The 25,153-nt window shown below is 46.6% G+C and overlaps 1 protein-coding gene and 1 pseudogene across 3 annotated transcripts in view; one reads left to right on the forward strand and one right to left on the reverse strand.

Annotated features, from left to right (window-relative positions):
- Window positions 1-12,379: 12,379 nt before the first annotated feature.
- LOC115893015 lies at window positions 12,380-12,468 on the reverse strand (annotated as a pseudogene).
- A 2,163-nt stretch (window positions 12,469-14,631) lies between these two features.
- The window catches only part of PHF20 (PHD finger protein 20), a 170,099-nt gene continuing 159,577 nt past the window's right edge, over window positions 14,632-25,153 (forward strand). For 2 of the 3 annotated variants that reach the window (XM_030914946.1, XM_030914947.1), the window contains exon 1: window positions 14,632-14,728. The gene's annotated coding sequence lies outside the window, so the exon portion shown is untranslated. The remainder of the gene's footprint in view (window positions 14,729-25,153) is intronic. The other variant, XM_030914948.1, reaches the window with a different exon arrangement.

The following is a 25,153-nucleotide window of genomic DNA, read 5'->3' on the forward strand; positions in this document are numbered from 1 at the left end:
TGTATACTTCATACTTTTCTTCATATTCTACAAATATTATTACCAATTATTTTTGCTACATATTCCAGTGTTTGTACTGATTGAAATAGGCCTATCAAGTTCGTTGCAGAATTGTTTGATCGATCAACAGAATACCTAGTTTGTTGGTTATGATTTTCTGATAATCAAGAGGTATAAAATTTTGGCAAACATTTTTCTCTTTCTTTTTTGAGACAGGGTCTGGCCTTGTCACTTAGGCTGAAGTGCAGCAGTGTGTTCACAGCTCACTGCAGCCTCAACCTCCTGGGCTCAAGTGATCCTTTTACCTCCTCCTCCCAAGTAGCTAGGACCACAAGTATACAGCACCATTCCTGGCTAATATTTTTATTTTTAATAGAAACGGGGTCTCACTATGTTGCCAAGGCTGGTCTCAAACTCCTGGGCTCAAGTGATCTTCCAACCACATCTTCTCAAAGTGCTAGAATTACAGGTGTGAGCTGCCACCATACCCATCCAGACATTTCTCAAGATACTGATGTTGTATTTCCCCCGTGTTCATTATCTAGTCATAGATTTGACCACTTACGCATTGAAGATTTTGCTATAATGTAATGCAATAGAGTTTCCTAGTGTGGATTTTGCTAACACAGAGGAGACAATATCTCCATTCCAGGAGTCAGAAAGCCTTATCATCCCTCCCTCCCTTCCTTCCTATTTCTTTTTTTACACTCAAGGTCTCAGTTTGTCACCCAGGCTGGAGTGCACTGGTGTCGTGTAATCATAGCTAACTGCAGCCTCAAAATCCTGGACTTGAGTGATCCTCCTGCTACAGCCTCCCAAGTAGCTGGGAACACAGAAACATGCCTAAGTTTTTTTTTTTTTTTTTTTTTTTTTTTTTTTTTAGAGACAGTCTTGCTGTGTTGCCCCAGGCTGTTCTCAAACTCCTGGCTTCAAGAAAACTTTGGGCCTCAAATGATTCTACCACCTCAGCCCCACAAAAGTTGCTGGGATTACAGGTATGAGTCACTGCACCAGGCTTCCCACCCAAATTTCTTATTCCATTCCAGATGTCTCAAATTGCCTCTGATCTTCCTGTCTAAAGAATATTATCCTTAAAGATGTTCATGTTTTACTTCTTCTGGGAAGTCAACCTTGATCCTGCTCACCTTGTTATACTCAATCAGTCTCTCATTATTGCTCTTGCTAGACTATAATTTGACTTATTTCTTTTTTTTTTTTTCTTTTTTTTTTTTTTTGAGATGGAGTCTCGCTCTGTCATCCAGGCTGGAGTGCAGTGGCACAATCTCAGCTCGCTGCAAGCTCCCCCTCCCGAGTTCATGCCATTCTCCCGCCTCAGCCTCCTGAGTAGCTGGGACTATAGGCACCTGCCACCAGGGCCGACCAACTTTTTGCATTTTTAGTAGAGACGGTGTTTCACCATGTTAGCCAGGATGGTCGCGAGCTCCTGACCTCGTGATGCGCCCACCTCGGCCTCCCAAAGTGCTGCAGTTACAGGCGTGAGCCACTGCCTAATTTGATTTATTTTCTTAGACAACTGTATTTGCTATTACCATCAGATTGTGAACTTCTCTGGGAACATGAACTGCTTCTTGTTTATCTCGATCCCCCCAGCTCCTAGCATTTTGCCTAGAATGTGCTGGTTGTTTAACAACTATTTGTTGAATTGATTGGAGTTGCTTTGGAGATGCATCAGTGGAGAACCAGAGGAAGGAAGGATGAAAGTATTTCCAGAAATAGAGCATGTTACTCGCTGAAAATAAAATATAGACAGGGGCATGCTTTTTTTTCTATTTTCCTTTTTTTTTTTTTTTTTTTTTTTTAACATAGAGACGGGGTCTCCCTATGTGGCCCAGACTGATCTCAAACTCCTGGGCTCAAGCAGTTCTCCTGCCTCGGCCTCCCAAAGTGCTGGGATTATAGGTGTGAACCACCACACCCAACCAAGGGCATTTTGTTTGTTTTTTTATTTTATTTTATTTTATTTTTGAGACAGAGTCTCACTCTATTGCCCAGGCTGGAGTGCAGTGGCGAGGTCTCAGCTCACAGCAACTTCTGCCTCCCAGGTTCAAGCGATTCTCCTGCCTCAGCCTCCGGAGTAGCTGGGATTACAGGTGAGCACCACCACACCTGGCTAATTTTCATATTGTTAGTAGAGTCAGGGTTTACCATTTTGGCCAGACTGGTTTCAAGCGACCTGTTGGCCTCAGTCTTATGAGCCACCACACCTGGCTGGGCATGTTTTCATGCATACAGAATTCTGTATGAAAGTGTGTTGCGGCCGGGCGCGGTGGCTCAAGCCTGTAATCCCAGCACTTTGGGAGGCCGAGACGGGCAGATCACGAGGTCAGGAGATCGAGACCATCCTGGCTAACACGGTGAAACCCCGTCTCTACTAAAAAATACAAAAAACTAGCCGGGCAAGGTGGCGGGCGCCTGTAGTCCCAGCTACTCGGGAGGCTGAGGCAGGAGAATGGCATGAACCCGGGAGGAGGAGCTTGCAGTGAGCTGAGATCTGGCCACAGCACTCCAGCCTGGGTGACAGAGCGAGACTCTGTCTCAAAAAAAAAAAAAAAAAAAAAAAAAAAAAAAAGAAAGTGTGTTGCATGGGTGGGGTAGAGAGTTGAGCAGATTCCATTTTCCATTAGAATGGCAGATAAGAGGCCGGGCACGGATAAGACTGACACCTGTAATCCCAGCACTTTGGGAGGCCGAGGTGGGTGGATCATTGAGGTCAGGAGCTCGAGACCAGTCCGGCCAACATGGTGAAATCCCATCTTTACTAAAATACAAAAATTAGTTGGGCGTGGCCGGGCATGGTGGCTCACACCTGTAATCCCAGCACTTTGGGAGACTGACGTGGACGAATCACGAGGTCAGGAGTTTGAGACCAGCCTGGCTAACATGGTGAAACCCCATGTCTACTAAAAGTACAAATATTAGGCTAGTGTGGTGGTACATGCCTGTAATCCCAGGTACTCAGGAGGCTGAGGCAGGAGAATGGCTTGAACCCTGGAGGCAGAGGTTGTGGCAAGCCGAGATCGTGTCACTGCATCCCAGCCTGTGGGACAGAGCGAGACTCTGTCTCAAAAAAAGAAAAAAAAAGGAAAACAAAAATGGCAGATAAGAGCTAATCCGTGAAAGGACATGATGAAAGGATTTTTTTTTTTTTTTTTTTGACAAGAAGTTTCGCTCTTTTTGCCCAAGCTGGAGTGCAATGGCATGACCTCGGCTCACTGCAACCTGTGCCTGCCTGGTTTAAGTGATTTGCCTGACTCAGTCTCCGAAGTAACTGGGATTATAGGCACCTGCTACAACACCTGGCTAATTTTTAAATTATTTTATTTTATTTTATTTTATTTTGAGACGGAGTCTCACTGTGTCGCCCAGGCTGGAGTGCAGTGGCCGAATCTCAGCTCACTGCAAGCTCCGCCTCCCAGGTTCACGCCATTCTCTTGGCTCAGCCTCCCATGTAGCTGGGACTACAGGCGCCCGCCCGCCACTGCGCCCAGCTAATTTTTTTTTTGTATTTTTAGTAGAGATGGGGTTTCACCGTGTTAGCCAGGATGGTCTCGATCTCCTGACCTCGTGATCCGCTTGTCTCGGCCTCCCAAAGTGCTGGGATTACAGGCTTGAGCCACCGCGCCCGGCTATTTTATTTTATTTGAGACACAGTTTCTCTCTTGTTGCCCAGGCTGGAGTGCAATGGTATGATCTTGGCTCACCACAACCTCCGCCTCCTGGGTTCGAGTGATTCCCCTGCCTTAGCCTCCGGAGTAGCTGGGATTACAGGCGTGTGCCACCATGCCCGGATAATTTTGTGTTTTTAGTAGAGATGTGGTTTTTTCACATTGGTCAGGCTGGTCTTGAACTCCTCACCTCAGGTGATCCACCTGCCTCAGCCTCCCAAAGTGCTGGAATTACAGGCATGAGCCACTGCGCCCAGACCGTGTTTTTTGTTTTTTGTTTTTTGAAAGAAATGTTGGCTGGGCGCAGTGGCTCACGCCTGTAATCCGAGCACTTTGGGAGGCCGAGGCGGGAGAATCACAAAGTCAAGAGATGGAGATCATCCTGGCCAACATGGTGAAACCCCATCTCTACTAAAAATACAAAAAGTAGCTGGGTGTGGTGATGTGCGCCTGTAGTCCCAGCTACTCTCAGGAGACTGAGGCAGGAGAATCACTTGAACCCTTGGAGGCGGAGGTTGCAGTGAGCTGAGATCATGCCACTGCACTCCATCCTGGTGACAGAGCGAGACTCCGTCAAAAAAAAAAAAAAAAAAAGTAAGGTTTTGGTGTTTTTTAAATAAAATTTAATTAATTAATTAATTAATTAATTAATTAATTTTTGAGACGGAGTCTCACTCTGTTGCCCAGGCTGGAGTGCAGTGGCACAGTCTTGGCTCACTGCAACCTCCGTCTTCCGGGTTCATGTGATTCTCCTGCCTCCGCCTCTGGAGTAGCTGGGATTACAAGTATGCACTACCACACCTGGCTAATTTTTGTATTTTTAGTAGAGCTGGGGTTTCACCATGTTGGCCAGGCTAGTCTGGACTTCTGACCTCAGGTGATCTGCCTGCCTCCGTGTCCCAAAGTGCTGGGATTACAGGTGTGAGCCACTGCACCAGGCAGTACCTTTAATTTTTATTTTAGCCAGGTATTTGAAGATTTCTGCCTCTGGTTTACTTCCTCTAATAAATAGGCTCCCCCGAAAATGAAAGGAGATAGGGAGGAGGAGCAGGGGCAATGATGTAGCTTGTAGGATAAATAACTGTGAAAAGAATAAAGAATGAAGGCTGAACGCAGTAGCTCATGTTTCTAATCCCAGCACTTTGGGAGGACAAGGCAAGTGGATCACGAGGTCAGGAGTTTGAGACCAGCTCGGCCAATGTGGTGAAACCTCATCGCTACTAAAGATACAAAAAAATTAGCCGGGCGTGGTGGTGGTGGTGCATGCCTGTAATTCCAGCTACTCGGGAGGCTGAGTCAGGAGCTTCTGCTTGAAGCCAGGAGGCAGAGGTTGCAGTGAGCCGAGATGTTGCCATTGCACTCCAGCCTGGGTGACAGGGCAAGACTCTGTCTCAAAAAAAAAAAAAAAAAAAAAAAAAAAAAGAATGAAGGCTGAAAAGTGTTTGGTGCTTGTGAAGTAGTCGTGGGTTGGGGTGAGGGGACAGGACAATGACATAGTCAAGGAAAGCAGGGAAAATTGAATAAGGCATGACAGTACCTGTCAGTGCCTGTTTTTCCATAATTGTTCCTCCAGTGACTTTCTTTAGCGGTGCTATTTACAGCATGGAATTTGGAATTCAGATTGGACTTCAGATACATTTTTAGGGCCAAGGGAAGTATGGGCTGGGGAGGGTGAAATGAAGGAAGCAGATTTCAAACCTGTAGGGTGACAGTGAAGAGAGAGAGAGCCTTAGGGTCTTGGTGAGTCAGTAAGCAGACAAGAAGGGAGTCACAGAGGTTCAGGTGGCAGAGCATTAATTATCAACATTTCCTTTTTTTTTTTTTTTTTTTTTTTAGGCTGGAGTGCAATGGCACTATCTCAGCTCACCGCAACCTCCACCTCCCAGTTTTAAGCGATTCTCCTGCCTCAGCCTCCCAAGTAGCTGGAATTACAAGCATGCGCCACCATGCCCAGCTAATTTTATATTTTTACTAGAGACAGGGCTTCTCCATGTTGGTCAGGCTGGTCTCAAACTTTCGACCTCAGGTGATCCACCCTCCTCGGCCTCCCAAAGTGCTGGGATTACAGGCGTGAGCCATTGTGCCCGGCAATTATCAACATTTCTACCGTCCCCTTTTAAAAACCTCAAATGCACATAATTACACAGATACACTCAATCATGCTTTTGTTTCTTGGCACCCAATTCCCACTAAGCCAGAAACAGCCCCACTTTTTCTTTTTTCCTTTCTTTTTGGTTTTTGTCTTGTTTTTTGAATATAAAAAGATGTTTACTGAAGCATGGTTTTTAACAATGAAAAGGTTGTGATTGACCATCAGTAGGGGAATTATTTATTGCAACACTGTTTATAAACATTGGAAACAAAGTAAATGAGTGGCTCTTCTTTGTTACTTTTTTTTTTTTTTGAGACGGAGCCTCTCTCTGTTGCCCAGGCTGGAGTGCAGTGGCATCCTGCCTCAGCCTCCCCAGTAGCTGGGACTACAGGCACATTTCACCATGCCAGGTTAATTTTTTTTTTCTTTTTTTAAACGGAGTCTCACCGTTTCACCAGGCTGGAGTGCAGTGGCGTAATCTTGGCTCACTGCAACCTCCGCCTCCCTCCTATCTCAGCCTCCTGAGTAGCTGGGAGTACAGGCGAATGCCACCATACGCAGCTAATTTTTGTATAGACACAGGGTTTCACCATATTGGCCAGGATGGTCTAGATCTGTTGACCTTGTGATCCTCCTGCCTCGGCCTCCCAAAGTGCTGGGATTACAGGCGTGAGTCACCATGCCCAGCCTGTTACTCTTTTTTTTTTTTTTTTTTTTTTTTGAGGTGGAGTCTCGCTCTGTCACCCGGGCTGGAGTGCAGTGGCATGATCTGGGCTCACTGCAAACTCCGCCTCCCGGGTTCACGCCATTCTCCTGCCTCAGCCTCCCGAGTAGCTGGGACTACAGGCACCTGCCACCACGCCCGGCTAATTTTTTTTTTTTTTTTAGTAGAGATGGGGTTTCACCGTGTTAGTCAGGATGGTCTCGATCTCCTGACCTTGTGATCCTCCTGTCTCGGCCTCCCAAAGTGTTGGGATCACAGGCGTGAGCCACCGCGCCCGACCTGTTACTCTTCTTTAGCTTCCATTCTGTCTCATTTCCCTATCACTTCTGAGACTACCTATGTGTATATGTATATCCATGAATAAATATAAATATTTCATGTACTTGAATTTATAATATTTTCTTTAATGTCTTGTCCTTTTTATGTGTTCAGAATATTTTCCACACAAGATCATCACGATAATTTCCAAGACTTCTCTTTTTATTTTATGTATTTATTTAAAAGACAAAGTATGGCTTTTTAGCCCTAGCTGGAGTGCAGCGGCACGATCATAACTCACTGCAGCCTCAACCTTTCCTGCCCAAGCGATCCTCCCATCTCAGCCTCCCGAGTGGCTGGAACTACAGATGCACACCAATATGCCTGGCTAACTTTAATTTTTAAATTTTTAAATTATTTTTATTATTTAAAATTTTTATTTATTTACATATTTTTTGAGGTGGAGTCTTGCTTTGTTGCTTAGACTGGAGTGCTGTGGTGCGATCTTGGCTCACCGCAACCTCCATCTCCTGGGTTCAAGAGATTCTCCCATCTAAGCTTCCCAAGTAGCTGGGACTACAGGTGTGAGCCACCACATCTGGCTAATTTTTGTATTTTTTTTTGTGGACAGGGAGTTTAACCATGTTGGCCAGGCTGGTCTTGAACTGCTGGGCTCTAGTGATCTGCCTGCCTCAGCCTCCCAAAGTTCTGGGATTATAGGCATGAGCCACCACACCTGGCCTTTTTAATTTTTTTGTAGAGACAGGGTCTCAACATGTTGCCCACGCTGGTCTTGAACTCCTGGGCTCAAGTGATCCTCCAGCCTTGGCTTCCCAAAGTGCTGAGCTCATAGGCAGAAAATTGAAAATCACCCACATGGCCATCAATAGGGGACAGATTAAGCAAATTATAGTATGTCCACACAAGGAATACTATGCAGCAGTAAAATAAAACAAAATAAAAAGGACATTATGTTTATTCCATTGTATAAAATATATTGTTGCGCTGGGCATGGTGTCTCATGCCTGTAATTCTAGCACTTTGGGAGGCCGAGGCAGGTGGTCAGGGGTTCGAGACCAGCCTGGTCAACATGGTGAAACCCCCATCTCTACTTAAAAAATACAAAAAAAAAAAAAAAAAAAAAAATTAGCTGGGTGTGGTGGCACACACCTGTAATCCCAGCTACTCAGGAGGCTAAAGCAGGAGAATCACTTGAACCCAGGATCCAGAGTTTGCAGTGAGCTGAGATCATGCCAGTACACTCTGGTTTCAGCAAGAGAGCAAGACTCTGCCTCAAAAAACAGACAAACAAAAATTTATGAAGTAGCCAGGTGTGATGGCAAGTGCCTGTAGTCCCAACTACTTGGGAAGCTGAGGTGGGAGAATTGCTTGAGTCCAGGAGTTTGAGGCTGCAGTGAGCCATGATTGTGCCCCTGCACTCCACTGGGTGACAGAGCCAGACTGTCTCAAAATAACTAAGTAAGTAACTAAATAAATACAAGAAAAGGTAGAGTATCTTTTTTTTTTTTTTCTTTTGAGACAGAGTTTCTTTCCTGTTGCCCAGGCTGGAGTGCAATGGTGTGACCTCGGCTCACAGCAACCTCCACCTCTCCGATTCCAGCGATTCTCCTGCCTCAGCCTGTGGAGTAGCTGGGATTACAGGTATGCGCCACCATGCCCAGCTAATTTTGTATTTTTAGTAGAGATGAGGTTTTTCCATGTTGGTCAGGCTAGTCTTGAACTCCCAACCTCAGTTGATCTGCCCGCCTTGGCCTCCCAAAGCACTGGGATTACAGGCGTGAGCCACCGTGCCCAGCTTAGAGTACCTTAAAAGTTTTGTCCAATGAGGCCAGGCACAGTGGTTCACGCCTGTAATCCCAGCACTTTGGGAGGCTGAGGCAGGCGGATCACGAGGTCAGGAGATCAAGACCATCCCAGCTAATACAGTGAAACCCCGTCTCTACTAAAAATACAAAAATTAGCTGGGCGTGGTGGTGGGCACCTGTAGTCCCAGCTACTTAGGAGGCTGAGCCAGAAGAATGGCATGAACCCAGGAGGCGGATCACCCCACTGCACTCCAGCCTGGGCGACAGAGCGAGACTTCATCTCTAAAAAAAAAAAAGAAAAGTTTTGTTTAACGAAAAAAGTAAGCTGAACAGCAACATGAATAAGTGTTCCTTTTATGTTAAAGGATCAATATAAGAACTGTATTGAAGTTTGCTTATATATATGTAAAGAAATACTGATGGTGTGCACCTGTAGTCCCAGCTACTTGGGAGGCTGAGGCAGGAGAATGGTGTGAACCCGGGAGGTGGAGCTTTGCAGTGAGCTGAGATCCCCCCACTGCACTCCAGCCTGGGCAACAGAGCAAGATCCTGACACAAAGAATTCATTAAAAAAGTAAGTGTCATGTTTACCAATTGGAACTGGACCAATGAGGGACAAGAATTTCAGGGAGACTTTGTATTGTACAACGTTTATGTAATTTCCGGTATTTGAACCATGTGACAGCATTAACCGTTTAAAATTAAATTACAAGAAGTTTGGAGACTGAAGTGGATTACCTGGATATTCCAAGACTGTTTGTTTAATTTACCTCTTTATAACCTCCATTCCCTTAGTCCCTGAGGCTAAAATCCTCCCCTTCTCCCTTTATCTCTAGGCTTGTAAGAATTTTAACCCACAAGAAATATTTATTAGGTATGTTTAAGTTACAGGTAACAGTGACCGGAGTGCAATGGCGCGATCCCAGCTCATTGCAACGTCTGCCTCCTGGGTTCAAGTGATTCTCCTGCCTCAGCCTCCTGAGTTGCTGGGATTACAGGATGTGCCACCACGCCTGGCATTTTTTTTTTTTTTTTTGAGACGGAGTCTCGCTCTGTCGCCCGGGCTGGAGTGCAGTGGCCGGATCTCAGCTCACTGCAAGCTCCACCTCCCGGGTTTACGCCATTCTCCTGCCTCAGCCTCCTGAGTAGCTGGGACTACAGGCACCCGCCACCTCGCCCGGCTAGATTTTTTTTGTATTTTTTAGTAGAGACGGGGTTTCACCGTGTTAGCCAGGATGGTCTCGATCTTGGCAATTTTTGTATTTTAGTAGAGATAGGGTTTCACCATGTTGGCCAGGCTGGTCTCGAACTCCTGTCCTCAGGTGATCTGTCGGCCTCGGCCTCCCAAAGTGCTGAGAGTACAGGAGTGAGCCACCAAGCCTGACCCCTTTTTTTTTTTTTGAGACAGAGCCTGGCTCTGTCGCCCAGGCTAGAGTGCAGTGGCATGATGATCTCAGTTCACTACAACCTCTTCCTCCTGGGTTCAAGCAATTCTCCTGCCTCAGCCTCCCTAGTAGCTGGGATTACAGGCATGTACCACCACGCCCAGCTAATTTTTGTATTTAAGTAGAGATGGGGTTTCACCATTTTGGCCAGGCTGGTCTCAAACTCCTGCCCTCAAGTGATCCGGCTGCCTTGGCCTCTCAGAGTGCTGGGATTACAGGCGTGAGCTTCTGTGCCTGGCCTTATTGGCCTTTTTAGTGACTAGGACAAGAATACAAAATGCTTTCCTCTCCTTCCTACTGCTCCCTCCCTCCTTGTAATCTTGCAAAATGCCAGAAGTAATTTGGAATTCCTAGTTAATTCTCCTCCCCCTCACTTGGAGAGCAGTTAAGGCCTGAGGAGTTCAGCAACTTTCCATGGAGCCCAGACTGGAGAGACCTCAGGCCAGGGCCAAGACAACCTGCTCCCCTTGGGCCTCTGGTGCCTTGTTGAGGTCTTGGACCTTTCAGATGCTACTGTGACTGTGGTTTCCGGCTTCCTGAGTTCTCACACTCAGCTTGGTGCTGCAGAGATCACACCCCAGTTCCTGCTTTTGGGGACTGACATGCTCAAGTTTGGTGATAACTCAGTACATGGGGTCTGTGAGATCTAGAGGGCTTACTTTTCTGTTTTAGTTTTTTTTTTTTTTTTTTTTTTTTTTTGAGACGGAGTCTTGTTCTGCCGCCCAGGCTGGAGTGCAGTGGCCGGCTCTCAGCTCACTGCAAGCTCCGCCTCCCGGGTTCAAGCCATTCTCCTGTCTCAGCCTCCCGAGTAGCTGGGACTACAGGCGCCCGCCTCGTCGCCCGGCTAGTTTTTTGTATTTTTTAGTAGAGACGGGGTTTCACCATATTAGCCAGGATGGTCTCGATCTCCTGACCTCGTGATCCGCCCGTCTCGGCCTCCCAAAGTGCTGGGATTGCAGGCTTGAGCCACCGCGCCCGGCCTCTGTTTTAGTTTCCCTCTTTTCCCTTAACAGACTCACTGTAAGTGCTTGAGGGTTGTATAATGATAGAGTATAGAGGTTTGCTGGGTAGAGGTTGAGAAAGATCAGTTTCCTAATTGAATATTTTATCTCATGTTGGATCTTTAATTCTGCTTCTCTTTCTCTAGGAACATTTTGAATATGCTGAACCTAGTAAGAAAGAAAGTAGAAATGAATTTGTATAGAACTTTGTAGTTTAGTACATTTTCTCACATATTATTGAACTTAAACGTGACAATTCTGTGTTGGTAGATATACATTATCCCATTGAGTGAAAAAAGTGAATATTGAAGAAAAGTGATGCCTACGGAGAGTGACAACTCTTCCATGCAGATGGATGCTTTTTGTGCTACCCTATACTTCGTATGGATGCACACAGGGTTTCATTGTGGAGCTCTCAGTTATGGGTTGGGACTACAGTTTTGAAATACAGTACTAGTAAGATGCTGGGGAGGATCTTAAGGCAGAAGGTAGATGTTACTAAGGAGTCAGTGAACTTTAGACCAAAATCTTGTAAACTGGAGCTCTCTGGCTAGCATTCCATTAATATTCAGTTCAGAAGAAGGTGGTAAGTCAAATTTCTGAAAATTTTTCCATCAGAAAGAGCTTAACTCCCAAGGTACTTTTTTCATATCTGTATTCAGTTATTTTTCCCTGATCAGTGTCAGTCTCCTTCCAACCCCCACTTCCCATCTTGGGGAGTACCCTTAGGAGCAGATCATTCCTCTCTTCTTTCCCTGGCAGGCTGAACTCATCCATGTGACCTGAGATTGGCCAATCGACAGTGGCTGCTGGCCAAGACTTTGCCTCTTGAGTGAGTGACTCAAAGACAAAGGGATACTAAGATTGAATCGCAGCAGTGGTGTGCAGTGCTGCTGGGGGCAGCAGCTGTCGCTCTTTCTTGGTGGAGCTGTCCTTGTGCCTGTTTGTTTTCCAAGCCTGCACTCCTGTTGTAGCTCAGGGGCCCTTGTAACGTATTTCTCTTTTGCTTGCCATGATTACTTCACTAGTCTGTGAGCTCCTTGAGAGCAGGGCCTAAGTCTCATTGTGCTCTGGGTGTTTGCTACCCATCTTGAATTTGACTCTAAAGTAAATGCTGGTTGAATAAGTAAAGAAACATGCTATATTTATACGGGGCTACAGAGTCTGGAGTTCTTGGCATTATTGTGGTTGTGGGGCAAAAAGTTCTTTGTCTGCTACCATAGCCACTGACATCTGAGCAATTTCATATTAATAAACATAAACCCAGAGGATCTTGGGAAGGCCCTTCCTGTATGTGAGCACTTACTTGACTGAGTGGCACTGATTCTCAAATTGCTGATTTTTAAAAAAAGTATGAAATGTATCATGAATTTGCATGTTTATCCTTGTGCAGGGGTCATGTGAATCTTTTCTGTATTGTTGCAATTTTATTTTATTTTATTATTATTTTTTGAGATGGAATCTTGCTCTGTTGCCCAGGCTTGAGTGCAGTGGTGCTATCTCGGCTCACTGCAACCTCTGCCTCCAGGGTTCAAGTCATTCTCATGCCTCAGCCTCTCAAGTAGCCAGGACTACGGGCATGCAACACCACGCCTGGCTAATTTTCATATTTTTAGTAGAGAGAGGGTTTCACCATGTTGGCTAGGCTGGTCTCGAACTCCTGACCTCAGGTAATCTGCCCGTCTTAGCCTCCCAAAGTGCTGGGATTACAGGCGTGAGCCACCATGCCCAGCCATGTTACAATTTTAATAGAAGACATGTACTGCCCAAGCAAGTATAGCTGAAGCTTTTGTCCCTGGTTCCACAGTATCTCTACCTAAGGGCTGCTCTTTGCCCTGACTACCTCCACTGAGGCAATACCCTCCTTAGTCTCCAGCCCTGGTTTAAAAAGCACTTCTCAAGCTGGATTTGCTGGCTGAGGCCTGTAATTCCAGCATTTCTGGAGGCTGAGGCAGGAGGATCACTTGAGCCAAGGAGTTTGAGACCAGCCTGGGCAACAAAGTGAAACCCTGTCTCTAAAACAAAAACAAAAACAAAAAACTGGGTCGGGCGCGGTGGCTCACACCTGTAATCCCAGCACTTTAGGAGGCTGAGGTGGGCGGATTATGAGGTCAGGAGTTCAAAACCAGCCGGGCCAAGATGGTGAAACCCCATCTCTACAAAAAAAAAAAAAAAAAAAAAAAAAAAAAAATACAAAAAATTAGCTGGGTGTGGCATCGTGCACCTATAATCCCAGCTACTCGTGAGGCTGAGGCAGAGAATTGCTTGAACCCGGGAGGCAGAGGTTGCAGCGAGCCAAGATTGTGCCACTGCACTCCAGCCTGGGCTACAGAGTGAGACTCCGTCTCAAAAAAAATAAAAAAAAAAAAAAATTGGCTGAGCACGATGTTAATTCCAGCACTCTAGGAGGCTGAGGTGGGTGGACTGCTTGAGCCCAGGAATTCAAGACCAGCCTGGGCAACATGGTGAAAGTGCGTCTCTACAAAAAAATGCAAAAATTAGCCAGGCTTGGTGGTGCACACCCGTGGTCCCAGCTATCAGGGAGACTGAGGTGGGAGAATTGCTTAGGCCTAGGAGGTGGAGGTTATGATGAGCCGAGACTGAGCCACTGCACTCCAGCCTGGGTGACACAGTGAGACTGTGTCTAAAAAAAAAAAAAAAAAAAAAAATTAGCCAGGCATGGTGGGCATGGGCCTGCAGTCCCAGGTACTCAGAAGGTTGAGCTGGGGCCACAGGTGCGCACGTTCACGCCTGGCTAATTGTTGTATTTCTTGGAGAGCCATGGGGGGGGGTCTGGCTATGTTGCCCAGGCTGGACTTGAACTCGTGAGCTCAAGTGATCTACCCATCTCAGCTTCTCAAAGTGTTGGAATTACAGGCGTGAGCCACTGCTCCTGGCCTCATATTCTTTCGGGATGGCTTCAACTCCGACCTTCGTCCCCAGGCAAAATATAGCTCCTTATCCTTAGCAGCAATTGGAAACCTTTCTTGGTGTTAATGATAAAGTGGGGGAGAAAAATAGTGCAAAGGCTCTGAGGTGAGAAGAACCTGGATTGCTGGCGGAGTTGAAGGACGCTGAGAATGTGGGGGAGCTGGATGTGTGAGGACAAGAAAGCGGCAGGTCAGGTCCAGACTTTGAAGAGCCTGGTAGATAGTGTAGGTGAAGAGTTAGATCTTAATTCGGAGTAGGGAGGGAAACGGGCTTTGAGCAGGGGATGGCGTTTTGAAAAGACGTCTCTGCCCATGTACGAAGAATGGATTAGAACGGCGAAGAGTAATAGGGGGGAGACCATCATCATCTTGGAGAGATGGTGATCGCTTCGATGGAGAAGTGGGAAGCTTTGAGACACATTTAGGTGGCAAAATTAACGGGTGATGGATAGCGTCCATTCCCCGGCTTCCGAGATCTCAGTGATTACGAGTGAGTAGGGGCTTCGTGTTCCTGATAGGGCGCGGGCCTGTTTCCCGCGCGTCAGGGCAGTGGGCGTGGCCTGCGCAGGCGGTTGCTACGGTGATCGGGCGGACGGGGCCGGGGGCGGGGCCGCTGGGACCTTACGTCACTCGGTGGTGGCGATGATGCGTCTGTGTGGGGGGCGGGGGATACGCTGGGCGCGTCCCGGGGGTCACGTGGTGTAGAGCACGCAGAGTCCTTCTGTCGGTTGGTCCTGGAGCGGCGCAGCCGGAGTGGGGCCGTGAGGTGAGCTCGCGGCGAGGCTCGGCGAGGCGAAGCCGGCTGGCCGGGGCCGGGTCGGGCCGGGCCCGCGCTGCGCGCGCGCCGTGCGGGCGGGGACGGCGACGGACGCCACGGCTGCTCCGGTCCCCTGCTCGGCCCCGCTCCCCGCCTGGCCCCGCTCGCCCAGCCTGGAGGGAGGCCCTGGGACTGCTGCTGAGAGCGTGGCGGGCGTGCGAGCGGTGCCCAATCCCCGGGGCTACCCGCAAGAGTGACGGCGGCTGCCGCCAATCAGCGCCGCTCGAGGGGGCTGGGCCGTGGGGTGCGGGCCCGGGGCGCGGAGCGGGCCGTGTTGGGGGTGCGGGTGAGCGCTAGGGATCGAGCCTGAGCTGTGTGGGCCCCTAGAGCCTCATCAGCAGCCTCTGCTGTTGCCCTGTGCTTTGGGAATACGTTTTTTAAAATTGGCTTTTTTATGCTATTCCGGGGAGCACATTCCTTTCTCAAGACCCCAAATATGGGAGTGTCCCTTTTCTCTCTAGTTTTGAAAACTGGGCGGCACACCCCCTTTCTTAAGCTCTAGCTCTGGAATTTTATCTAAATTTCTAAAGCCCCCCCCGAATTGAGGGTGTACCCTCTTCCCTCAGCCCCCAAAGTGGAAGCACACTCCTTTTTTCGGGCCTCCAATCTGATTCTGCTTTTCCGTTCCAATTTAGAGGTTCACCCTGTTATCGGGGTCTTCAGATCTGGGGTCCATTAGCCAAAGTTTTGGGATACTTTCTTGTATCCCCACCACTCCAAAGAAGAATCCCCCTTTTCCAGGTCCCAAATCTGACAGCATGGCTTCAGGAATTTCTTACGTTTAGGGGCCACTTCCTTTCCTCAGCCCTTCAAATCTGAGGTTGGGCCGAAAACGATGTCCAAATTCTGAAGTTTATGGGTACTTATTTCCAGTTTCACAAATAAGGGAATTCACTGCCTTCTCCCGAGACTATATTCTTGGGATTACACACTTTTCACGTGTTCCCCAAAACAAACTACCTTATTTCCTGAGGGAGACTCATTTTCATATCTGGGAGTATATTTATTTCTTGTGCCCCCCAAATGTACGAGTTAGTTCTACAACTCTCAGAGTGCAGCCACTTTCCAGATGCTTCTTAAATTTGGGGGGCACACCTTTTTCTGAGTCCTCTCATTTCCAGGTGGCGAATGGTCTGTGGTTTTGAGCATGGCTTCCTACCCTTTTTAGCTTTTCTGTCATCCAAGACATTTTCATTCCTCAGTTTCCTTCCATTTTTGGAGCCACATTCCCCTTGAGGTGCTCTCCCAGTCTGGTCAGCGTACCCATTTCCTCTTCCTTCCTCTGGCGAGTGCGTATCTTTGTTCAGCACGGCACTTTTCTCTCTGCTTCTGCGGCCTTTTTTTCAGAGCACACTTCCCAGAGTCACGCCTCCTGAATTCTCCTCTCCCTCCAGGGAAGGATTCCTCTCCTAAAGGGCTACCTGCACATTGTTTTTCATAGGCCTATCTTTTATCTTTCCGCTAGCTAACAGGATCTCTTCTCTCTTGGCTTGCCCAATCCCCAAACATTTTTCTGGTTTCTGTCTTTCTCTGGAACTGTTCTGTTTATGTAGTGGCTCTACAGATTTTCCTTGTGCTGGAGGTGGTCTCAAGTCTAGGACTGCCTCAGCCCCCAGCGCTGGATTCAAAGTGGAAATCGTTTCTTTGGTTAATCACAGGACTCTGAATCCTCCTGGTGGTTTACTTCATAGAAGACCTAAGGTTCTGTTTGGGTGCATACTGTTTTCTCCTTTGCTTTATATCCTTGTGCTGGAAAACAAAAACAAACAAAACTCTCAGATTTTTCCAGCACTGCTTCTAGCCTATAAGCTTCTTCCCTACATTGGCTTTATTACTATCTTTTATGAAGAAAATATGTCATTTGGAGGAATTCCTTGGATACTCTTTTTGTTCTTGTCCCTAGGGTGTCAGTGGGGAAATGGATATTTTTCTCTCCCAATCATCCTCTTGTCAGTCTTCACCCGCAATCCTGACTTTAAAATCTGCAAATATCTGGGACCTCCTGTCTCTTAAGAGCCTCAATAGTTCTTTCTTTTGTGTTTCCCTCTGCCTTTACAGATCTTATTCAGGGCTTCTCAGCCTGAACCCCCAACCAGATTAATTTCTCCACAGCTGGAATTCCAAGTGCTTGGGGATAATGATACCTCTGACCTTTCTTCCTTTTGGGAAGTACTTGAGTGTGCAACTGCATGAGGCCTCAGCAGGAGAGAGATTTTTAGGTCCAAGAAGCTATACCAGTAGGACAAGGCAGGAAAATACTACACTTTCAGGATCAAGCCCCTCTGACTCTCATTTGGAAACTGGATGTTTGCTAAGCACCTGCTTCTTAAGGATGCCGAGGGATTTAATGATATTCCCAGAAACCTGGAGAGATTAATGGGGCCTATGGAGAAGTGCTCTGAACTCAGTGTTGGGACTTGAATAAAATTAACCATTAACATGTTTTCAGAACAACTAAACTGTTTTATATTTCATGTGCATGAAAGCCCTAGAACTAAGTTGTGTTATTTCCAGAAATGAAATAGATCCCACAGTTAGATCATGTGACCATTAGTAAGTACCAAATTTATAAAAAACACTGGAGGTCTGTCTGAGCAGTAGCTAATAAAATATAGTATACTGAAAGTGAACAGGTACTTTGTCTCTTTCTTTGGCTGTTTGATACTTTATCTGTGTACTGCTGTACAGTGCACCCTTAAAGTATTCTATACCAGTGCTTCTCAAACTTGAATGTGCACATAAGTCACCCAGGGGTCTTGTTGAAATGCTGATTCTGATTTGGTAGATCTAGGATGGGACCTGGATGCGTTTCTGATTTGCAGGTGATGCTGATGTTACTGAACTACACTTTTAGTAGTGAGGTTTCATACACAAAGACAAAGATTTCTCTGTGAAAATAGGAAGGTGGTGGTTAGCCTTATATATTTTTTTATTTTATCTTTATCCAGACACACGTCCCTTAAAAGTTTGTACAAGGCCATAGTCCCCTCTATTAATTATACTCAATTAGTTATTCTAGCACATAGCTTTTTAAACAATGGCCAAAACTGGCTGGGTACAGTAGCTCATGCCTGTAATCCCAGCACTTTGGGAGCTGAGGCGGGCAGATCATGAGGTCAGGAATTCAAGACCAGTCTGGCCAACACAGTGAAACCCCGTTTCTACTAAAAATACAAAAATTAGCTGGGCGTGGTGGCAGGTGACTGTAATCCCAGCTACATGGGAGGCTGAGGCAGGAGACTAGCTTGAAGCCGGGAGGTGGAGGTTGCAGTGAGCCAAGATCATACCACTGCACTCTAGCCTGGGCCACAGAGCGAGATTCTGTCTCAAAAAAAAAAAAAAAAAAAAGGCTGAAACTTCTCCAGGAGTTTTGTTTCTGTATATAAATATATATTTTTGGGTGGGGGTAAGTGAGGGCTGGGGACAGGGTCTCATTCTGTCACCCAAGCTGGAGTGCAGTGGTGTGATCACGGCTTACTGCAGCCTCAACCTTCTGAGCTCAAGCCATCCTCCCCTCAGCCTCTTGAGTTTCAGGGACCACAGGCACGTGCCACCACACCTGGCTAATTTTAAATGTTTTGTAGAGATGAGAGCTTGCCATTTTGCCCAGGTTGGTCTTGAACTTGTGGGATCAAACAGTCCTCCACCTTAGCCTCCCAATGTGTTGGGATTATAGGTGTGAGCTGCCATTCCTGGCTATTGCCAAATTTAAATGGTTATGTATTTCTTACTTGAACTTGAACATTATTATTGATATAGAATCATTCTAATAAATGCTGCATAGCCAGCTTGTCTCTCTGGTTCCTTACCTTTCATCCTACCATGAGTAGGGAGTCTGTGACACACTAGATCAGCAGGGTCACAGGTGTTGGAATTTCCAAAGAGTCCTTCTTGGTTTTCTGGGTTCTGGAAATGGGCCAGGAAAAGCCAGGATAAAGGTAGGTGCCCCAACCTTGAGTGGAAGCTTCTGGCTTTCTCTAAATGGGTGCTCTAGAAAGGCAAATGCTGGGGAGAAGATGATATTCTTTGATGGTGATCATGCTTTATGATGATCTTTCTCCTTTTGTACCCACATGTCTAATCTATTCTAAGTCTCAAGTGGGTTTTTCCTTTTTTCAAAAAAAAATTTTTTTGGAGACAAAGACTACCTCTGAAAGCGTTTTTCGTTTCTAAGTGTGTTGGAGCATCTGTACCTATTTCCCTGGCTATCACCTGTCTGGCCCTCTTCCACATGATCCTGTTGCCAGCCCTAATCAGGGCAAACCTGAATGACTAGACTGTTTTGTGTCCCTGTCCTCCCCCAACCCCTATTCCTCACATGAATGTCAGATCCTATTCAGTAACGGATTTGATCTGGATTTGGCTCAAGTCCCAGCTCTTCCACTCACTGTGAGACCTCAGGCAAGTCACTTAATGCTATGGGCCTGCTTCTCCCCATTTGTAAAATGAGGGGCTGATGATCTGCGGTGTCCACCCTGGCTGAATCTTGGTCACTACCTCGCTTAGAAACCCAGTTGCCTGTGGAAGCTTGTTGCAGCAGATCTGATTTCTTTCATGTGTTCCCTTGGGCAGCCTGCCAGTTAGTCCCTTGTGCGAGTCACTTCCACTATCTTTTTTCTAGCTGAGGCAGCCAGCTTGTTCTTAACCCAACTTCAGCATTCTTCTTGCCTCCATGTCTTCTTCCAGTTCCATGCTGTATTTCATTCAGAACTACCTGAAGTCCTCAAAGAAATCTTCCTGAGTTCTCCAGTCAATGTTAGTGACTTCCCTGCCTTACCAAGATGGAGTCTATACCTTATATACCCCGTATTTACTTGTCAGTTCTCTTATCTAATGTATACTTAAAAAGGGACTTCATTTCCTCCATACCACAGCTTTGTTTTTTGGTTTGAATTAGCAGGGCAGGTGGCATGAAATTTAAAGAGGAAGCAAGTAGGTTGTTTGCCTTTGGCTGGGATTTGGGGAAAGTGAGATGTAATGTTTTTAGTCCCGTTCCCCAAGATCTCCTGTATCTGTGGGAATCAGTTGCCTGGTACATCTTCCTGGATTGTAAAGGTACTTAAACTCCCTTTCTGAAGTTTGAAATACCATTTGACAATTACTTGTGGTTGGGTGGGTGCAGTGGCTTACGCCTGTAATCCCAACACTTTGGGAGGCCAAAGTGGGAGGATTGCTTGAATCCAGGAGTTCAAGACCAGCCTGGGCAACGAAGTGAGATTCCTGTCTCTACCAAAAAAAAAAACAAAAAGTAGTCAGGCATGGTGGTGCGTGCTTGTAGTCCCAGCTCCTTGGGAGGCTGACCTGGGAGTTCGGAGGCTGCAGTGAGCTAGGATTGTACCACTGCACTACAGCTGGGTGAGAGCGCGAGACCCCGTTGCTTCCAAGTGCTCTTCTAGGAACACACAGCCACAAAACCCAGACAAAGAATTATTAAGGATAATGATAAGAAATCTGTATTTCAAATAACTTAACAAATGAATAAAACTAACAGTACTTTGAGAGCACCTGATTATTGCCAGAGACAGGTGCTGAGGGGGCTTGGAAGTCAGGATTTAAAGGTATATTTAACCTCTGGAGTTTTCTTCCTTCATCATCTTCCTAAGAAATAATAGAGAGGATGTTTACATTTTTCTTGATGAACAGTCGTTTTATTAATTTTATTTATCTATTTATTTTGAGACAGGGTCTTGCTGTGTCGCCCAGGCTGGAGTGTAGTGGCGCAGTCTCAGCTCACTGCAACCTCTGCATCCTGAATTCAAGCAATTCTTGTGCCTTAGCCTCCTGAGTAGCTGGGGTTATAGGCGTGCACCACCATGCCCAACTAATTTTTTGTAGTTTTTTTTTTTTTTTTTTGGAGATGGAGTCTCGCTCTGTCGCCCAGGCTGGAGTGCAGTGGCCGGATCTCAGCTCACTGCAAGCTCCGCTTCCCGGGCTCACGCCATTCTCCTGTCTCAGCCTCCCGAGTAGCTGGGACTACAGGCGCCTGCCACCTCGCCCGGCTAGTTTTTTGTAGTTTTTAGTAGAGACAGGGTTTCACCGTGTTAGCCAGGATGGTCTTGATCTCCTGACCTTGTGATCCGCCCGTCTCGGCCTCCCAAAGTGCTGGGATTACAGGCTTGAGCCACCGCACCCGGCCTTTTTGTAGTTTTAGTAGAGACACGGTTTCACTATGTTGGTTAAGCTGGGACATTTTTCTTGATAAACATTCTTTTTTTTTTTTTTTTTTTTTGAGACGGAGTCTCTCTCTGTGGCCCAGGCTGGAGTGCAGTGGCCGGATCTCAGCTCACTGCAAGCTCCGCCTCCCGGGTTTATGCCATTCTCCCGCCTCAGCCTCCCGAGTAGCTGGGACTACAGGCGCCCGCCACCTTGCCCGGCTAGTTTTTTGTATTTTTTAGTAGAGACGGGGTTTCACCGTGTTGGCCAGGATGGTCTCGATCTCCTGACCTCGTGATCCGCCCGTCTCGGCCTCCCAAAGTGCTGGGATTACAGGCTTGAGCCACCGCGCCCGGCCGATAAACATTCTTTAAACCAAAATGTATGCTTAGTCAAGCTCCTTCATTGGATTATGAGCCTAAAGAAAAGGAGGGTGATTTATTTGTCTTATCCATCTTTGTCAGTGACTGCCCCTTACAGGCTATTGACTGTAGGGTAACCTAATGAAAATTGAGACAGGTGCTGTGGCTCATGGCTAAGTTGGATGGATCACCTGAGGTCAGGAGTTCAAGACCAGCCTGGCCAAGACATGATGAAACTCTGTCTCTACTAAAAATACAAAAAATTAGCCAGGTGTGTGGCAGGTGCTTGTCATCCCAGCTACTCGGGAAGCTGAGGCAGGAGAATGACTTGAACCTGGGAGGCAGCGGTTGCAGTGAGCCAAGATCGCGCCACTGTGCTCCAGCCTGGGTAACGAGTGAAACTGTGTCTCAAAAAAAAAAAAAAGAAATTAAAAATTTTGTAATAATGCTTTATTATTATAATAATAATTATTATAATGTAATAATTATATATTGTATTATATATTATATATAATATTGTATATATAATATATATTGTATTATATATTTTATATATAATGTATAATTATAATAATTATTTATTATTATAATGTAATAATTTGTAATGATGCTTTGACAATTTTGCTAGATCTTGGACTAGGTCCTCCCTGGACCTTGCTCTCTTTTGCCAAATAATGGAACTAATGAGCTGGCAGAAATCCTGTACAATTTTAGAAGCCTAATATGAGTGACTAAATGTAAATAGAACAGTTTTAGGAAAGAGTGGTGGAGCTTGAATCAGTGCACTTTGGGGAATGAGCAAGAGGAGGGGCTGGGGATTTCAACAAAGGGTTTTTTTTTTTTTTTTTTTTGAAGTGGAGTCTCACTTTGTTGCCCAGGCTGGAGTGCAATAATGGCACAATCTCGGCTCACTGCAACCTCTGCCTCCCAGGTTCAAGTCATTCTCCTGCCTCAGCCTCCCGAGTAGCTGGGACTACAGGTGTGTGCCACCTCACCTGGCTAATTTTTTATATTTTTAGTAGAGATGGGCTTTCACCATATTGGCCAGGCTGGTCTCGAACTCCCGACCTCGTGATCCGCCCAGCAGGGACTCCAAAAGTACTGGGATTACAGGTGTGAGCCACTGCACCTGGCCTAAACCAAGGTTTTTATTCAATGACAGTTTATTCCATGTCAGGAGCATAATTCTAGGATTTTAAAGGCTGACTTCCAGGAATCTTAGATGGGTATTTGGGGTCTCTGTCCTAGTAGAGACCTGATTCTCAAGAGGTCTCTTTCTCATATGGAAAAAGTCCATGGCTGGTGGATTGACATTTCTTTCTTTCCTTTTTTTTGTTGTTGAGACAGAGTCTAGCTCTGTTGCCCAGGAGTGCAGTGGTGCAATCTCGGCTCACTGCAACCTCCGCCTCCTGGGTTCAAGCAATTCTCCTGCCTCAGTCTCCTGAGTAGCTGGGATTACAGGTGCCCATCACCATGCCTGGCTAATTTTTTGTATTTTTATTAGAGATGGAGTTTCACCACATTCGCCAGGCTAGTCTTGAACTCCTGACCTCAAGTGATGCACTCACCTTGGCCTCCCAAAGTGCTGGGATTACAGGCATGAGCCACCATGCCCGGCCAATGCCTTTCTTGCTTCTACAGGTACACAGGTGTTGGGATTTCTAGGTTGTGGAAACTTGGTATGGAAATGTGGGCATTTTACAATAATGATAACTATTGCTAGCATTTTTGGAGCACTCTCTTTTTTTTTTTTTTTTTTTGAGACAGAGTCTCGCTCTGTCGCCCAGGCTGGAGTGCAGTGGCGCGATCTCGGCTCACTGCAAACTCCGTCTCCCGGGTTTATGCCATTCTCCTGCCTCAGCCTCCCGAGTAGCTGGGACTACAGGCGCCCGCCACCTTGCCCAGCTAGTTTTTTGTATTTTTTTAGTAGAGACGGGATTTCACCGTGTTCGCCAGGATGGTCTCAATCTCCTGACCTGGTGATCCGCCCGTCTCGGCCTCCCAAAGTGCTGGGATTACAGGCTTTAGCCACCGCGCCCCGCCATGGAGCACTCTCTTAAATGTCATTGAATCCTTACATCTGACCTGCTATCCTCTCCTAACAGAGGAGGAAACTGAGATGAGTAATTTGTCCAAGGTCATTTGGCTAATAAGCAGGGCTTGGATTGGAGTCCAGGTTTCTTTGCCTCCTGTCCCAGTGCTCTTACATCCCTCTCTCTGTAGCTATCGTGCTTTTCCCCCTAGAAATTTGATTGAGTCATTTTAACTACAAATCAAACAGGTGGCAGCCTGCACTTTGCCACCCTCACCCGAGATTTCATTCTTTTTTTTTTTTTTTTGAGACAGAGTCTTGCACTGTCGCCCAGGCTGGAGTGCAGTGGTGCAATCTCGGCTCACTGCAAGCTCCTCCTCCCGGGTTCACACCATTCTCCTGCCTCAGCCTTCCGAGTAGCTGGGACTACAGGTGCCCTCCACGACGCCTGGCTAATTTTTTGTAGTTTTAGTAGAGATGGGGTTTCACCATGTTAGCCAGGATGGCCTCGATCTCCTAACCTCGTGGTCCACCCACCTCTGCCTCCCAAAGTGTTGGGATTACAGGCGTGAGTCACCATGCCCGGCCAATTTTTTTTTTTTTTTTTTTGAGACAGAGTCTGACTCTGTCTCCCATGCCTGCAATCCCAGCACTTTGGGAGGCCAAGGCAGGAGGATTGCTTGAAGCCAGGAGTTTGAGACCAGTCCTGACCACACAGTGAAACCTCATCTCTAAAAAAATGATTAAAAAACATATTAGTCTGGCATGGTGGTGCACGCCTTGTAGTCCCAGCTCCTTGGGAAGCTGAGGTGGAAGGATTGCTTGAACCCAGGAGTGCAAGGCTGCAGTGAGCTATGATCCTGCCACTACTCCAGCGTGGGTTACAGCGAGAGCCTATGTTAAAAAAAAAAAAGAAAAGAAAAGAAAAGAAAAAGAAAACATAGTTTATAGAGTTTTCCTGGCTGGATGATCTATGAAGAGTTGAGTATATGTTACCATTATTACTTTTGTTTTATTCCTCTCAGAAAATTTGTGTAAAATTCCTCCATAGGCCCTTCAGTGGGCCTTGTTAGTTTGTATTTCATCTATAACTTTATCAGTAGTGTATGCCAAAGAAAAAGACTCTTGCATTTTTTTTTCTTTGTGAAGGAGTCTCACTCTGTTGCCCAGGCTGGAGTGTGGTGGCACAATCACAGCTCTCTTGCAGCTTCAACCTCCTGGATTCAAGGGATCCTCCTGCCTCATCCTCCTGAGTAGTTGGGACTACAGGTGTATGCCACCATGCTTGGCTAATTTTTTTTTTATTATTATTATTTGTAGAGACGAGGTCTTGCTGTGTTGCCCAGACTGGTCTCAAACTCTTGGGCTCAAGTGATTCTCCTGCCTCGGCCTTCCAAAGTACTGGGATTGGCCGGTCATGGTGGCTCATGCCTGTAATCCCAGCATTTTGGGAGGCCGAGGCGGGCGGATCACTTGAGGTCAGAACTTCGAGACCAGCCTGACCAACATGGAGAAACCCCATCTCTACTAAAAATACAAAAAATTAGCTGGGCATGGTGGTACATGCCTGTAATCTCAGCTACTCTTGGGAGGCTGAGGCAGGAGAATCGCTTGAACCCAGGAGGCGGAGGTTGCGGTGAGCTGAGATCCTGCCATTGCACTGTAACCTGGGCAACAAGAGTGAAACTCCGTCTCAAAACAAAACAAAACCAAAGTACTGGGATTATAGGCATGAGCCACTGTCCCACCCTTACTTTTTTTTTGAGACAAAGTATCGCTCTGTCTGCAAAACTGGAGTGCAGTGGCAAGATCTCAGCTTAGTACAAT

The sequence above is a fragment of the Rhinopithecus roxellana genome, chromosome 13 (assembly GCF_007565055.1).
Source record: "Rhinopithecus roxellana isolate Shanxi Qingling chromosome 13, ASM756505v1, whole genome shotgun sequence".
Taxonomy (NCBI): domain Eukaryota; kingdom Metazoa; phylum Chordata; class Mammalia; order Primates; family Cercopithecidae; genus Rhinopithecus; species Rhinopithecus roxellana.